At 37.5% G+C, this 16177-nt stretch overlaps 1 long non-coding RNA gene across 1 annotated transcript in view; it reads left to right on the top strand.

The window, feature by feature from the left end:
• LOC123385113 overlaps nt 1–16177 on the top strand; it is a 110730-nt gene that overhangs the window by 7445 nt on the left and 87108 nt on the right. Inside the window, exon 2 of the long non-coding RNA XR_006597220.1 lies at nt 8223–8410. This is a non-coding gene — a long non-coding RNA (uncharacterized LOC123385113). The remainder of the gene's footprint in view (nt 1–8222; nt 8411–16177) is intronic.

Genomic DNA, 16177 nt, shown 5'->3' with positions numbered 1-16177 from the left:
CTTCAAACATGATTTTAATTTGATGGATGTTCTGGTTGTTTGTCATGCGAGCGAGATCTTGCTGGCAGAATATTTTTCTCGCCAACTCTGGTAACTCCCACGTTCCCACAGTTACTATAGTCATTTAGTCTTGTTATGTAAAGCCCAGGATTTGGAGGAAGTAAAACCACTTTGATTACATTCATTAAATTTGTAAGCTGTAACATTTTCACATACCAATGTGAATGCATCTCTATGACAAATTCTTAAATGTTAAAAATAGCAGTGAGTTTTGGTTTTTTATGTATATACATACATGTGTACACATAGGAAGGCAGGTACATGTATATACGTGAGGGTACCTATGTATGGATGTGTATTTCAATGATATACTTCTGCAATTTATTCATGTTTATGAAAATAATGATGTCCTTTGCTTATTCTAAAAAGGGGAGATCTAGATCCTGGTGCCCAGCTTCATTTGCTGAGAGGAGCATTGATAGTCAGGGTCTGGGGTTATTAGGATGCTGTGTATCCAGGTGGAAAGGTGCACGGAGTCCATAAATAGAAGTAAGGTAAGGGCCACAGGTGAAGTAGGGACAGGGACATTCCAGGGAGGTCAGAAGTCATCTCCAGGGCAGCAGGCAGGGAAGGCCTCATTATCTCAGGACACTTTCACGCTGAGATAAGACCACTTAAAGTGAATCCACAAAAATGGGACACATATTTTGGAGAAAATTAAAAAATCAGTTTGACTGGGATCATGTATGACAAATGAAACTTAACAATTATAAAAATAAGTTCATTTTACCTTCTTCTAAAAAAATTTTTTTTACATTTATTTATTTTTGATAGAGACAGAGCACAAGTGGGGGAGGGGCAGAGAGAGAGGGAGACACAGAATCGGAAGCAGGCTCCAAGCTCCGAGCTGTCCGCACAGAGGCTGTGGCAGGACTCGAACTCACAAACCGTGAGATCATGACCTGAGGTGAAGTCGGACGGCCAACCGACTGAGCCACCCAGGTGCTCCAGTTCATTTCATCTTCTATTTAACAATATTAGCTAAAATGTAATTGGGATCTAATTCTTAGAATGAACAAAAAAAAATGGATCAAGTGGATTTCATCGTTTTGGTGGTGGGTGCATGGTTTTTATTATAAACGTATGGCATCAGGACAATCTATCCTTCACTTTCCAATAGTCCTTCATAGCCTGACCTTAAAGAAAGTACTGTTTTGCAAAATATATATTATTTTGTTCATTGTCCAAGTGTTCTTCTGGCTTTTTTGCTAATCAAATTATTCACTCTTGAAATGCAATCGGGTATTTTGAGTTTGTCTTTTCTTTAATTGTTAACCGATTTAACGGCCACCTTCTGGACCATCAGCGGTTTTACAGGAGAATTTGGACCTTCTCCGAGATGGGTCTTATAACTTCCATCAATTTAATGAAATTGTTTGGAAATGTTGCCGTTCCTGCGCAATTACTTTGCGTCGTATTCTTCAAGCTGGGAATACGACAACAAAGCGATGGATGCATTTATACCAGTCCGGCACTCCCTGAAAGTCTAACCAACAGGGCACTGATACAATAGATCGAGATGAATGCTCCTGTTAGAGCAGTGACATGTGTATAGCGACTCACTGTATACACGGCTATTTCATTAATGAACATTTTTTTTCTATTATATTCGTAGCAACAAACTGTGGGGACAGGAACAGAAATAAATGAATAAACTTCAACATTGTTGGTCCAGAATCATGTCTAAGTGCTGTGTTGTGGATTGGAAGCAGGAGGGAAGGCAGTTCCCAAGGTACAAAGATGTAGGGAATAGGCCAGAAAGCAGAACGTGAGGGTAAGTGGCTGATTCCGTCGGCCTTGGGTGAGGTTTACATTTTCTAACCTGGTTTCTGCTGGCGGCTGATGCAAAAGTAATGGGCACCTTGGCGGTATAACGATGCCTTACATTGGATCCCCCAAGAAGCAGACTGAGGTGGAGATTAGATACAGGAGATTTTATCAGGTGTGCTGTTAAGGTCCACACCCGCGGCAAGTAGGGATGGAAGCAGAATTTGGCAGAGGGAGAAGATGGTTAGTGACACAGTCCCATCAGAAGCCGGAGCCAACCTCCTGAGGCTGGGATGACCCTGCAGAGTTGCCCCAAGTTGAGAGTGAAGGGTCCCAAGTCCAGTTCATACCGTCATATTGAGTAGTCATGGGTGCAGACAGCCCCAGGAAGGTGATGTGAGTTTGGGCAGGTGCCCTATCTAGTGGAGGCAATTCCTTTAGGGAGCCAGTGGGTGAGACTGCCTTCTGGGACAGTCTTGAAGCATGGCATGATGATAATATTGAAAGCTCACTACATGTTTGTATAGTCATGAATTCAAGTAACTTTGCCAGAATTCTCTTTTTCTTAAATTACCGTAATTAACTTGCAACAAAGCTGTTATTATTAGCCCCACTTTAAAGATGATAAAATTGAAGTTTCATTGCTATGTGGAGGAACACTAAGCCTACAGTTTGTAATCCACTGCTCTGCCAGAAGAATCACCACTGCTTCAACTTGCAAGCTTCACATCTAGCACAGAGCCGCATCCTTCTTTCTTCTCCCTTGCTCAGGGTGCCTTACACAGTACCTCTCATCCCTCTTGTTTCCTATACAGAAGGGGTACATATTGATCCACATCATGAAGAGAAAAAATGAAGTTCACTTACTCATTTACTATGTCAAAAAGTAGCTAACTGGCACTGTTCTATTTTAGGAAAAGTACAAAATTTAGAGAGAGTTGGTAATAAGTCAGACAAAGACACCCCCCTTAACAAGGTTATGGCCCAATCATTTACAGAAGTTGGGTGACTTTTCCAAAGTCATTAACATAGTGATGGGCAAAATTGGGATTGAAGCTGGGGCCCATTGACTCCAGAATCTCTGCGCTTGCCCCTAGGCCACCTGAATCTTGGGTCTTTATTAAAACCTCCTCTCATCTGGACACAAATGGAGGAGCTGCTCCAGGAAAATTTGCACCAGGGACTAGATCTAGTCCCCGCATTGAAGGCAGGGCAAAGTCACCCCCTCGTGAGTTCTGACCTAATGCTTGTGTCCTCACACCTCAATGCTCAATGCTCTCCATTGTCAGCCAACAAAATCAACAAAGACATAAAGGTAACTGGAAAGAAATAGTTTTGTTTAGAAACGTGTGATTTGGAAGTTGGATAGAGGACTTCAGTGCAATGCTTGCCGCCATGCAAAGGCCTGACCCGAAACACCTTTAGCACTTGTATCCCACCCTTTGTAGGTACTGTGTCTCTTTGAGAAGGGAGAGGACTCACTAAAGGGAAAATCAAGGGAGAATGTAGGTGATACAGATTTTTAGACAGACCTGAAACAAGTTAATACAGAAGTGTTCTCTCTAGAATGAATTTCCGCGGGTCACTACTCTACGAAGTGGACACCTCAAAAGTGAGGCTTTCTCTCTTTCCTGTTTGAGCTTTTCTTGGTTAATGGAAGTCAGGTGGTTCTAGAAATAGTTTCCCTAATCTCTATGACTATATTTCGGCTATGACAATTATATAAATCTTTCTCCTCAACTGCCTGAGATAAATATATAAAAGCTATCAATACTTACATAGAAAATGCAAGAATATAGATATCCTGGGTCAGGAAGATAGGAAATAATCACTAATTCCAATACAGTTATACTTGTGGCTGTGTCATTATTTATGAATACCTTATTTCAATGCCTTATATTAATCCTTTTTTTCATATATTAAGCAATTTTGAAATAACTGTGTAAACGATGAATTCCACTATTACTGATGTCCTATTATGTGCAAGGGGCTATGCAAAGAATTTTATATACATGTTTTAATTCACTCTTCTAAACCTGAAATCAGATCCTGTTACTCAAGGACACTTGGATTTTATGGGCAGAGCTAAAATTTGACCACAAGTGTGTATGTGACTAAAGATTTCTATTTCCTTCAGTCACATTGGCTCACTGTAATCTTTATCAGTGTGGAGACAGTTAAAACATGGTTGTATGTATCTTCATCTCATAGGTCTTCTTGAGTGTGGGAAAGGGCTCTTAGGGTTTGGTGTAAAGGTAACAACCATTCCTTGAGCTCCTACCATTGTCAGGCATTGGATTTGCCGTTGTGAAGGAAAAAACAAAACAGACACAGATCCTGCCTTCAAGAGTTTTATAATGTGTAACGAGACCGCACTTTACCATGTACTAGTGCTATGCCAAAAAATACATGGCAAAAATATGGCCAAAAAATATGGCTTATACTATCAAATTTCATCATCCCAACCACCTTGTGAGGTAGCCTAGAACAGGTGTTATCTGCCTACTTTGGAGATTCTCAGTTTCCTCATTTGGGAAGTGGATTCCCATTTGGTACAGTATCTGATACAGGATTGCCATATGCTATCATAAGTAGCAGAATTTACTTCTGGTCCAATGTAATATCATCTGTACATATGCCTAAATTACTATGATAAAGTTAAAAATACAATGAAAACATGTAAAGTGAAATGGTAGTTGGAGGCAAGTTAAGGAAGAAAGGAAGGAAGAAAGAGATGAATTGCCAAGTCTTGTACACATGGAACATGTTGTTTGTTGTGACATTGCAGAAAGAGAAGACGTAGAAAAGTAAACCCTTTGGTCAAGATTTTATAGCTAGGAAGTGATACAGTCAGGAATGAAATTCAGGCCCTCTTTTTTCTAATGTTTATTTATTTATTTATTTATTTATTTATTTATTTATTTAGAAGGGGTGAGAGGGCAGAGAGAGGGAGAGAGAGAATCCCAAGCAGGCTCCACACTGTCAACATGAGCCTGACATGGGGCTCCATCTCATGACTATGAGATCATGACCTGAGCTGAAATCACGAGTCAGGTGCTTTACTAACTGAGCTACCCAGGTGCCCCCAAATTCGGGCTCTGTTAACCTTCATCCCACCACCCAACACAGCCAGCCCCAGAGAAGTTCATGTAGTACAAGAGGAAGTTGTTCCTGGGACTCAGGGAATACTGCAATGTCACGTCTCAGGACAAAGACTAAATTCCCCTTTTCTCCCTAAATGTATGTCATTGTGCAGATTGATGGCAGGCAGCAGTGAAAACCAAGGGGTAAGCTTTATATAATTACAAAAGCTGGTCTTTTTCTTTTTGGTTCTGCTAATATCATTGATAATTGGATCAGACTCTGGATAGAATAGAAAATAAAGACAAGAGTGCTAGCAAAGATGTCTTATATTGCGTTGCTAAATATAAATGTTAACAAAAAAAGACCACTTCCTTTCATTTGCGGAATGAGTGCTGCCGCACAAAAGCTTTAATTCAAATCAGAGGAGCAGTTTATTTATAGGTAAAAATGGAGTGTTCACAAAAGCAAAGCATGGAAGCTGTGGTAGGGTCTAGTTCTGTTTTCTGGATATTTTTGGCTCTCTTCTTTTTGGGTACATGAAAGAATAGAACTTCTGTTGCCTTTGAATTTAGGTGGGAATAAATAAATATCTTTGGCCAATGGAGGGACAATGATTCGATTATTAGTGCAAGACCCTCCAGCTCTTTCTTTCTATCCAGTTTGTTTACCAGTAATGTTTGAGATGGTGGCTGCTTATTGGCCCAAGATTTTGAGTGATTCCAATGAGGCTTTTGAGTGATTCCACATCCCCACCATGTTGATGTGCAGTGTAGTCAGTGTGAGTAAGAAACACATGTTTGTTATTTTAAATATTGGGATTTGGTGGTCATTTGCTCTTGCCACATATTCCAGTCCAGCCTGGCTGGTATAGGCGAAGCCATGGGACACCCTTAGTACAAATGTTAATGTTATTTCCTACAATCCTCTTTAATATCAGCCTTTCTGTGCATTGTTTTGAGTGCTTCTTGAACTCAAAAATCTCAATCTTTGCAGCTAAAGACTGTGGCTCTTTCCTTTTCCTTAAACTATCTCTGTATCTATTTCTGACATAGTAGATTCAGAAATAAAGTGACAAATCTAAAGGTATTTGATTTTGCTTTCTGGATGGGAACAAACTGGGGATAAAGTATATTCCTACTATATGTGGAAAGCATGCTAGTCAAAGGTACCACTTAACACATGATCAATTTAAGATTTTCAGCTCTGTTCAATCACATGGGCCAACAGCCACATCAGTCGGTGGAATTACTATAGAATTCTGACTTTGAAATGTCAAGTAATTTTGTTTATTCTGGATTTTTCCATCCTGGGGGGCATAATAAAGCATAATGCGCTGAACTATGTTTACATTTTGATATGAAAGTGGACTACAAGATCATGATGGTTTTGCATGATTTTAAACCAATTGTTCAAAATTGAGAAGAAAAGTTACACAAACAAAAAACACCTCAAAGCAGTTCAATTAAAAAAAAATCGGCACCTGGGTGGTTCAGTTGGTGAAGCATCCAACTCTTTATCTGGGCTCAGGTCATGATCTCATAGTTTAAGAGACTAAGCTCCCTATTGGGCTCTGTGCAGACTGCGGGGAGCCTGCTTGGGATTCTTTGTCTTCTCTCACTCTTGCCCCTCCTTTTGTGCTTTCTCTCTCAAAACAAAAAGAAAAACTAACAAATGAAAAAGATAACACTTTGTTTTCAACAATTTTTAAGACTATGCAAGAAAATCTCAAAAATATATCTGTTCATCAATCACGTAACTGTTAAACATAAGTAATAGCCACCAGAGACTGAGAAACTGGGCTAAAGGACTTGCTGAGAAATGGAATCCTTGGGTAATGACTCACAGGAGAAGCAATTCTTTAAAAAGAAACCTTGGGACACTTTAGGATTTGAAAATAACTTTCCTTAGGTTTAGGACAGTAATATTCAAGACTGATAGAAAACTTAAAAAAAAATCTGCTAAGGTTATCTGTGTAGCACCATTTATTTGCCATCAAGTTCAGACAGATAATTCCTTAAAATGCACAACAACATGTAAAAAAGCTGTTCACACACACACACCCTACTCCTTCCTGACTGTGCCTTTTATTTTGCTATGCATTATCCCTTCTTTTAAATTTCTATTTATTACTTAAATATCTTGCTTTATTGGATCCATTATTATAAACTTCTTCAGTCTAACCTTTTATTTAATTATTTTTGTTTTCTTATTTAATTCTATTTTTCTGTACATGCACTTAAGTCCTTTTTTGCATATAAAAGGATATGTACTTTTAAAGGGATATGTATATCCAACCTTAAGTAATTTATAATAATATTTATACCTTGAATGCTTATTGATATCTTTGCATTTATTTCCTATTTTTATCCTTTACGCTAAGATCACCTGTCAATGATTGTTTATAAAGATCTTGGTTATAAATGAGAAACATAGGAGGACTAGGACATTAACTCCTTCATCTGGCCCTATGGGCATCCTGAGACTAAATAGCTTTTTAAAGAGTCTTATTGTGTTTTTTAACTGACGTTGAATTTTCAGTTTTTGTAAACCTATTTTCTCTCTCATTTGCAAAATGGAGATAGTGTTAGTACCCAGTTCATAGAACTGTGTTATTTTAAATAAGTGGCTACAAGACATAAGGGTTTAATCAATGCCGGTTATTATAATTGTTATCCTCCTTCTCTTCCTTGTCTTTCTCATCATCATCTATAATCTTTGCATCATTGGCTCCTTCATAATATTCAGGTTCCCAAAGAGACGGAGGGAGGGAGGCAGGGAGGGGAAGTGACAGAGAGAGAGAGAGAGAGAGAGAGAGAGAGGGATTTTTTTCTCAAGGAAGCCTGCTCTAATTACCTTTCTCTAAGCTATAATTCGGGCTTATTATATTCATAATATTTTCATTATCTGCAAATATTAAATGTATTTTTTTTATTTACTTGATTATTGTCTACCACCTCTGACTAGGGATTTGGTTCTTTGTAAGAAAAGACTTTCTATTCTTTCCATTTGTTCCAATGCTTATGAACGTGCCCAGACCTGATAGGACTTTAGTAAGTATTTGCTGAATAAATGAATATTTATTTGAAAGTCAAATCTTTTTAATTCCATGTACATCAGTCTGTATTACATGCTGTAATTCTCCAGTCTATCCAAAAACGATCACAATGTAGTGGAATTATCAATGAAAGAGTGTTTCTGATTGGTATCTTTTGAGATATTTTGATGTGTTTAGAGAATGAAAAGACTTTTTAAATGTTTGCATATTTATTCATTCATTCATTCATTTATTTATTTATTTATTTATTTATTAGAAAGCCTGATGTGGGGCTCTATCTCACGACCCTTGAAATCATGACCTGAGTCGAAATCAAGAGTCAGACACTTAACCAACTGAGCCACCAAGGTGCCCCAAGAACAGACTTTTGATTGGAGAAAACCAGGCAGGAGATCATGAACATAGAAAACAGCATCAGCAAAGAAAGAGCTGGAGATATGAAAGGTATGGATGTTTTTGGAACCATAAGTAGACTAGAGTTGTTTGATCAGAGTAGTGACTGATAAGAATGTGATACAGATCTAGACCAAATTAAGTTGGACATTCTTTTCATTGTAAAGAATGTAACCTATATCCAATAGAAGAGATAGTTATATGTAGCTGAAATGATTGCAAGGAACAAATTCAATGGAAGGAGAAGTTGAAGATGACCTTTTGCTTTCTTGCCTGTGGTTGAAAATAATAGATGCTGGAAGCAGGACAATTTATTGATAACAATGCTCACAGAGCATCAGGCAGGAGGTGGAAGAAGAAAAGCCAGGATTCCTGATATACTCCATGCAAATATAAATAAGTTATAGATTTATAAGGAATTATAGAAATTAAGAATATGACAAAATTATCAAACTAAATAAAAATCACTGGCAAATATTATAAAACATAAGTCATGATTTAATATATTCTGCAATATGATAGAAAACATAACTTTAAAAATCAAGATAGAAAATACAAAACAAAGAAAAACTTATCATTGATGTTGTAACTTCAGTCTTGGTATCAGGCAGGCTGGGTTTTGTTAACACAAACACAGGTATTATTTTCTTGGTTCACATATTTCTTATTCTATAGTTGTTTCACATTCAAATAATATTATTTTGTGGTTTCTTGCTCAGTAACCTTGGATTTCTTAATATGATGATAAAATAACAATATTTCTTTTTATTTTACTTAGCTTTCCCTCATTTATAAACTAGGGAATCAATACCTTGCATCACTGACAGTATCTACCCATTTTATCTGGTTAATAACTCTTGTCTTCCATTTATGGTTTCATCTCTAGCTGACTAGGAAATTTTGGGAGAAACTGGACAGGAATTATTTGTTTCCCAAGTTTAATACATGCCAGAACCATGGACAGCGCCACACTCCACTTCCCTGCCCTCACATTTAGTTGTGTTGGGCCAGTTTACCTCACTCATCTCATTCTTTGTTCAATCTAGTTCTCTTCTTACACAAAATCTTAGTGTGTATGCCCTCAAGCTTACCTCTTGAGACCACAAAAAATATAGTTTAATGCCATGTCTTATCAACTCCATTGCACATGTTTGGTTTTATTGTTTATGTTCTATAATTTAAAAAATTTGCTGGATCATAACTTGTTAGGTAAAAAATATGTACAAATCTTGGCAGGAAAACACTAAATGAGTTGGCAATAAGTAATATTATTTAATTAAATGGACATTATTGAGCCCTTGTGGTAAGTTCTAAGGGAAGATGATAAGAGGAGAGGAGGCTGAGGAGGAGAGGTGGAGAGGGAGAGTGAGAAGGGAAGAAGAAGAAGAAGAAGAAGAAGAAGAAGAAGAAGAAGAAGAAGAAGAAAGAGGAGGAGGAGGAGGACAAGGAGGAAGAGGAGGAGGATGAGGAGGAGGAGGAGAAGAAGAAGAAAGAAGGAGAATGAGGACAAGGAGAAGGAAGAGGAGGAGGAGAGGAAGAAGGAGATGGAGGAAGTGGGGAAAGAGGAAAAGAAAAGGGAGCAGGAGAAGAAGAGGAAAGAAGGAAAGAAGAAGGATAGAGAGAGAGGAAGGAAGAAAGGAAGAATGGAAGGAAGGAGAACATGGAAGAGGGAGGGAGCTAATGAGGGATGGAGGAAGAGAGAGAGAAGAGAAATAAGATTCAATCTCCACTGACAGCAGGAAACATTACAAAGATAAGATTGAAATACGTAGAATTATCTATCATACTGGATAATCTGTGATTAGTGGTAGAAAAGCACTCATGTAGGGGCACCTGGGTAGTTCAGTTAAGCGTGCAACTTCGGGTCATGTCATGATCTCACAGTTGGTGCGTTCAAGTCCCAAGTCTGGCTCTTCTGACAGCTTGGAGCCTGGAGCCTACTTTGGATTCTTTCTCCCTCTCTCTCTGCCCCTCTCTCGCTCACATTCTGTTTCTCACTCTCAAAAATAAAATACACACACACACACACACACACACACACACACACACAGAAAATCACTCATTTAGATAAGTTAGAAAAGCAGTGAATTTGCTAACTAGGAATCTTTTACAATTTTATATCATGTTAAAGCTTACATGTTATTTTCACCTATACTTTTAACTTAATTTTAAATCTTTATAATGGCTCTGTAAGGTCTATATTCTAGATATCATACACTATTTTACAAATAGGAGACACTGACACTCAGTGAGATCAAATAAGTTATCTCAGTTCTCAGAGCTAGTAAATAAGAGATTTAGTTCTGAAAACTAAGTTTTACTATCTGCATTTCCCACTCTATACCTTCTTTTTTTATATGGCCCTTCTGTAATATTTTGTCTACACCTTGGCTTAAAATGTTTGGCTTATTAATTTATCACCAGCAATGTTTCCCATCCCCTGCCAAGAATGAAAGAATACAGTAGTATTGGTCTTGGTTTATGAACATTGTGTAATAAAAACCTGTGTAAAAATACAAAAATCAAAATAAAACAAAAATTTACCTGTGAGACAACATGCTTCCATTAAACAAACTTCTAGTTAGCATCTACAATGTGCTAAAAGTCTTCAGAATATAGTGTTAAACAAGATAGAGTTATCTTGGGGCGTCTGGGTGGCTCAGTCGGTTAAGCATCCAACTTCAGTTCAGGTCATGATCTCACTATCCGTGGGTTTGAGCCCCAAGTCACGCTCTGTGCTGACAGCTCAGAGCCTGGAGCCTGCTTCAGATTCTGTGTCTCCATCTCTCTCTGCCCCTCCCCTGCTCATGCTCTGTCTCTCTCTGTCTCAAAAATAAATAAAAACATTTAAAAATTTTTTAAATAAAAAAAAGATTGTGAGCTTTAAAAAAAAGATAGAGTTATCTTCAAGAGCTCAAATACATGTAAGGAGACAAAGAATATGATCAGTCTATTATAGAAGTTAAGCACTGGACATGTATCAGGAAAGACACAGCAGGAACTATAATTCAATCCAGATGGCACCCTAACATGCACACCTTTGAGAGTGAGTAACTCCTTGATTTTGTAATTTAGGAAACCCTTTTCTCAATGTTGTCCTAGTTCTGGTGGCAGTGATGCCCATCTTGTCATACTGAATCCTTATAAATGGATATAAATCATCAGCACTAGTTTTCAAAAGAAAAGATATCGTAAGGGGTAAGGTAGAAGAAATAATATAGTAAGTTATGCACAAACATATATAATCACGATTTCCTTTTCAGACCACAGTCCATGTTACCCCTGTTCTCTGTGAACCCTGTGGATAAATCTTTTGTACGGAGACCTAAATGTTTATTCCCCAATATTCTATCTTCATTGAGCTGTCTTTTCCATTGACTAGGACCATTGTCAAGAGAGTGATAAAGTTACCCTAATGACTTCATTGATTACTAATAGATTACTTATTTTCTCCATTGGGTAGAAGCAACCTAATTTCTTCTTAGTAAATGCAATCAAGCCCCTGTAGTCATCACTTCTCTGTCAGTGCAGTAGCAGAGGAACCCAAATGACCAGGGTATTTTCTTGCTTGTAAGTTAATAGAAGTGTTGCTATTCTCCCTAAGGGAAACATTATTTTCTTAAGAAATATAATCACTGGAATTTAGAAATCCTCTAAGTGAGTTATGTGACATAGCAGTGAGATTGGTCCCTTCTACTTCTGCTTCTTTATTCCCAGACCCATGTATTCTGGCTTTGAGGGAAATGATACCATGGGCTGGTTGTTGGTTTAAATTACATATTACTCCATGTGAGACAACATTAATACTTGAGGGTGTTTTCTTCTAGCCAATGCTGTAAGTAAGCTTTAAATAGTAGCCTTGGCAGCAGGGAATGAAGCTGTGTATGATTTCTACAATTCTATTGAACTATACATTTATGGATGAAGGATTACTGATAAGAAAAACACATTGCATATACAAAAGCTTTGTTTTATTTGATTTCCCATATAGTTTCTTACTTGGAAGAGATGCTATATAGGACACTGAGATGATGACAGTGGTATTCTGTAAGTCCACAAATGGTTGTTCTGACAGAGTATGGTAGGCAGTCATCGTTATCCAGAATAGGATTCTCAAATATCTATTCCCAAGAATACAAATTACTGTCATCTCATGATGGAAGGTATCCAATGTATTAACTAGCCATTGGTTTTATTATATTTGGTTTTAATATTAGAATCCACTGTTGTCAAGATAGGAATTCAGTTGTTTCAGTACCTGGATCAGCCTTGGTGGGGCTTAAGTCATGTATTTGTGCTCGTGCATGGGTTTCTTCCTGCCAAGACTGAATAAGGAGACACAGGAAAAGTATCAGTATATCTTGGGAAAGGGGCTGACATCCACAGTATGGATGATTTCATCATGCTAAAAACCCCTTCCAGAGTGGATGACTTCTTGTGGGCATTTATGTAATACAAAATACATACTACATATTATCCAAAATGTACTACAAAATCCAAGAAATCTACGCACACACCTTTTCCCCAGACCTTCTTGTTACTAATCATGCAGTTTTGGTCTTTTACATTACCTGAAAGTAGCAAGCCAACCAACTGGCCACTACCCATAAGGTGATGTAGACTCATCACATCATATTCTTAATGGAAAAAGTGGGGGGAAAAACAGATGTGTTGCTCACAATTTTGCCTACAAAGAGGATTTCCATTCATCGTTGATTAAATAGCTGTTTGTATTATTTGCTTCTTATGATCATTTTTATAGTCTCTTGGTCACACCTATTTCTAGGACCCTTGCTTTATTCCAGACTCTATGGCAAGTGATTCATATAGGCACAGCCTGCAGGCATACCATCTCATGATAGCACTGGACGCTTTTTACCTTCTGACCTGAGGTTTCCATGTTCCTACTGAGATGTCAGAGATGACTCAGTGCCCACCCAAACTGGAAGTTCAGAACAATTAAAACTCTGTGAGTATAATTTTGACCAATGGAAGTTAATGGAGGGTGACAAAGGCTAACATCAACTAACGCAATGAACAATTATTGTTTTTCATCCAGTTTCCATATGGAAGTTGGTTCATAGGCCCAAAACCAACTGATTGAAATCAGAGCTGGAGCCCTTTAAGACAAGACCCTATGATGCTATCAAAAATATGTAGTAAATATTTGTCTCATAATTTCACAAAAGCCCTTTTAACTTCCAAGGAAACTGTTCTCTGAGAATATTCAGATTTTTAAGACTCTAGGGTATAGAGTTTGCATGATATTTGTGCTCACCCAATCTGGAAGTGTCCTCATGTTCCTCTGGTTAGATTGGGAACTTATAGAAACCAAGCAAAAATGGAATTTTCTCCATTAATCCATTTCCTATTGTGTCTAATGAGTCTGCAGACCTAGCTGTGTTATATCCCTGGATTCTGAGTGCATAGGAAGAGTGGTAAATTTAATAGCCAACAGTCTTCATATTAGTTCTCTGTCCTGCAGAGTGAGGGTCATTATTAAAATGCTATATATCTATGTCGATTCTCAATATTGAACAGATGACTTAGCTAGTGACACAGGAGACTGGATAGGGAAATAATGGGATATTATAAATAAAGAATTCTAGGCAAGTGGTATATACATGAATAAATGAGATTTTAGCATAGGGTGTAAGCCAGGGATTTTTTTCTTAGTGGGTGTATTTTTTCCAACTCCAACTATTGAACAGTTCTATTATTCATCACTAATGTGGCATATTACATCTGTCATATACTAAGTTTCAATATATAAATAAACGTGTGTTCCTGGACCCCCAGTCTATTTCATTGGTCAAATTTCTTTGAAAAAATATTTTTTAAAAGTTTATTTATCCTGAGAGAGAGAGAGAGAGAGAGAGAGAGAGAGAGAGTACAAGCAGGACAGGATAGAGAGAGAGGGGTTGAGAGAGAGAGAGAGAGAATGTCAAGCAGGCTCTGCACTATCAGCACAGAGACTGGTGCGGGGCTCAAACTCATAACTGCAGTATCATGACCTGAGCAGAATTCGGATGCTTAACTGACTGAGCCACCCAGGTGCTCCTCACTGGTCAAATTTCTCCACCTGCATCAGTACCACATGCTGTCTTAATTGGAACTTTACACATACAGTACTTAATTGGAGCTTTAGAGTACCGATATTGTGTCTCCTCTTCCAGTTCTCTCTTCCTGTTATATTTTTTCATTTGAATGCTTTGTATGTGTCAATCAACTTGGATTTTATTTGATTATTTATGGTATTAAGTCTTCCTTCGCATTAAAATGCATATATATCCATTTGGGAACAATCAGGAGTAGGCAGACCACACAGTGAGTTGTACATTTTACAAGTAAGAAAATCAAGGCTTCAATCAAAAGATTGCTAGAAGAGTGTGGAAACCCAAGTTACACACTGAGAGAAGATAGAAATATTTTTAACTATAACAAAGGATTTGTATCATGATTATACAGTAAGAATGCTGATTACCCAAAGGAAAAAAAATATGCAAGAGACACGAGGATGTATTTCATAGATGAGGAAACACATATCTAGTAAATATGTGAAAAAAAAGAACAGAGATGGAAGAAGCCTTTGTGAACAAATCAGTATTACAACTTTAATTTTTTAAATGTGCCTGTGTATGTTTTGCATGTAAAATTTTGGAATCCAGGCAAGTGGGGCTATATAAAAAGGAGAGCAAGGGAATTACTAATACAGGATTCCTACTGATATTTATATCTTGTTAGTAGAAGCAGAGATCTGGGCTTATGGGAGAACCTTGCCCTGAGTTGTAAGTTACTGTCAAGGTTCCAGTTTGTTTTTCCATTTGGGGTTGTCATTAGGTAGTTAGATTATTAAAAATAGCTAAGTAAATATCTAAATATAATTGGAGTAAATAGAAAGGATAGTCACCCAATCTAGCATAGGAACCAGGCAAGGATTTATGTATTTATATACATTTATATATAAGTGTATTCTGGGATCAAGTTCATAGGATTATAATAAAATGCCAGTATATAACATGATATTTAAGGACTTAGGCTCTGGCATATTCAAAGCTTAAAATGATCACTTATTTTGGTAAGTTTCCTAATCTCTCTTGGATTCAGTTATTTTATAGATAGTACTTGTCTATTACTGATGGGAATGATAATAATATCAAACTCATAAGATTATTGTAAGGATTACATAAGGTGAAAACTCATAGAGTACTTGGTAAATGCTCATAGTCAGAACATCGTGAGCCAAAGGGTGCCTGGGTGGCTCAGTTGGTTAAGCGTCTGACTCTTGATTTTGGCTCAGGTCATGATCTCATGTTTTGTGAGATTGAGCCCCATGTTGGGCTCTGCATTGACAGTGTGGAGCCTGCTTGGGATTTTGTCTCCCTCTCTCTCTGCCCCTCCCCAACTCGTGTGCACACGCATGCTCTCACTCTCTCTCCCTCAAAATAAATAAATAAACATTAAAAATAAATGTAATATGTATATATATTAGATACATATTTTTTTTTCAGCTTGGACTTTAATTATTGAAGATGCCAGAGTTACACTGAATACATTTTATATGATTGTGTCATTTAACGTAGGAGGAGTGAGTTATACTTGACCCAGGGAAGCTCAACCTGGAGAAGTGAAATATTTCATCAATAGGAGGTAGGGGAGAAATGTGAAGATTTTGCTTAAATTATCACTACTTTTGATTGTAAACTATGTTGCCTGAGAACACTTTCCAAGCATTGGCAATTGGCTGAGACTTCTCCCCATGCCCTGCTGAGTTCTGAGAAACATGAATCAATAGTCAATCGTTCAAAGTAATCAAAT

Source organism: Felis catus, chromosome B1, assembly GCF_018350175.1.
Source record: "Felis catus isolate Fca126 chromosome B1, F.catus_Fca126_mat1.0, whole genome shotgun sequence".
Taxonomy (NCBI): Eukaryota; Metazoa; Chordata; class Mammalia; order Carnivora; family Felidae; genus Felis; species Felis catus.
The sequence above is the reverse complement of the archived record's forward strand: the minus strand, read 5'-3'. Positions and strand labels throughout refer to the sequence as shown.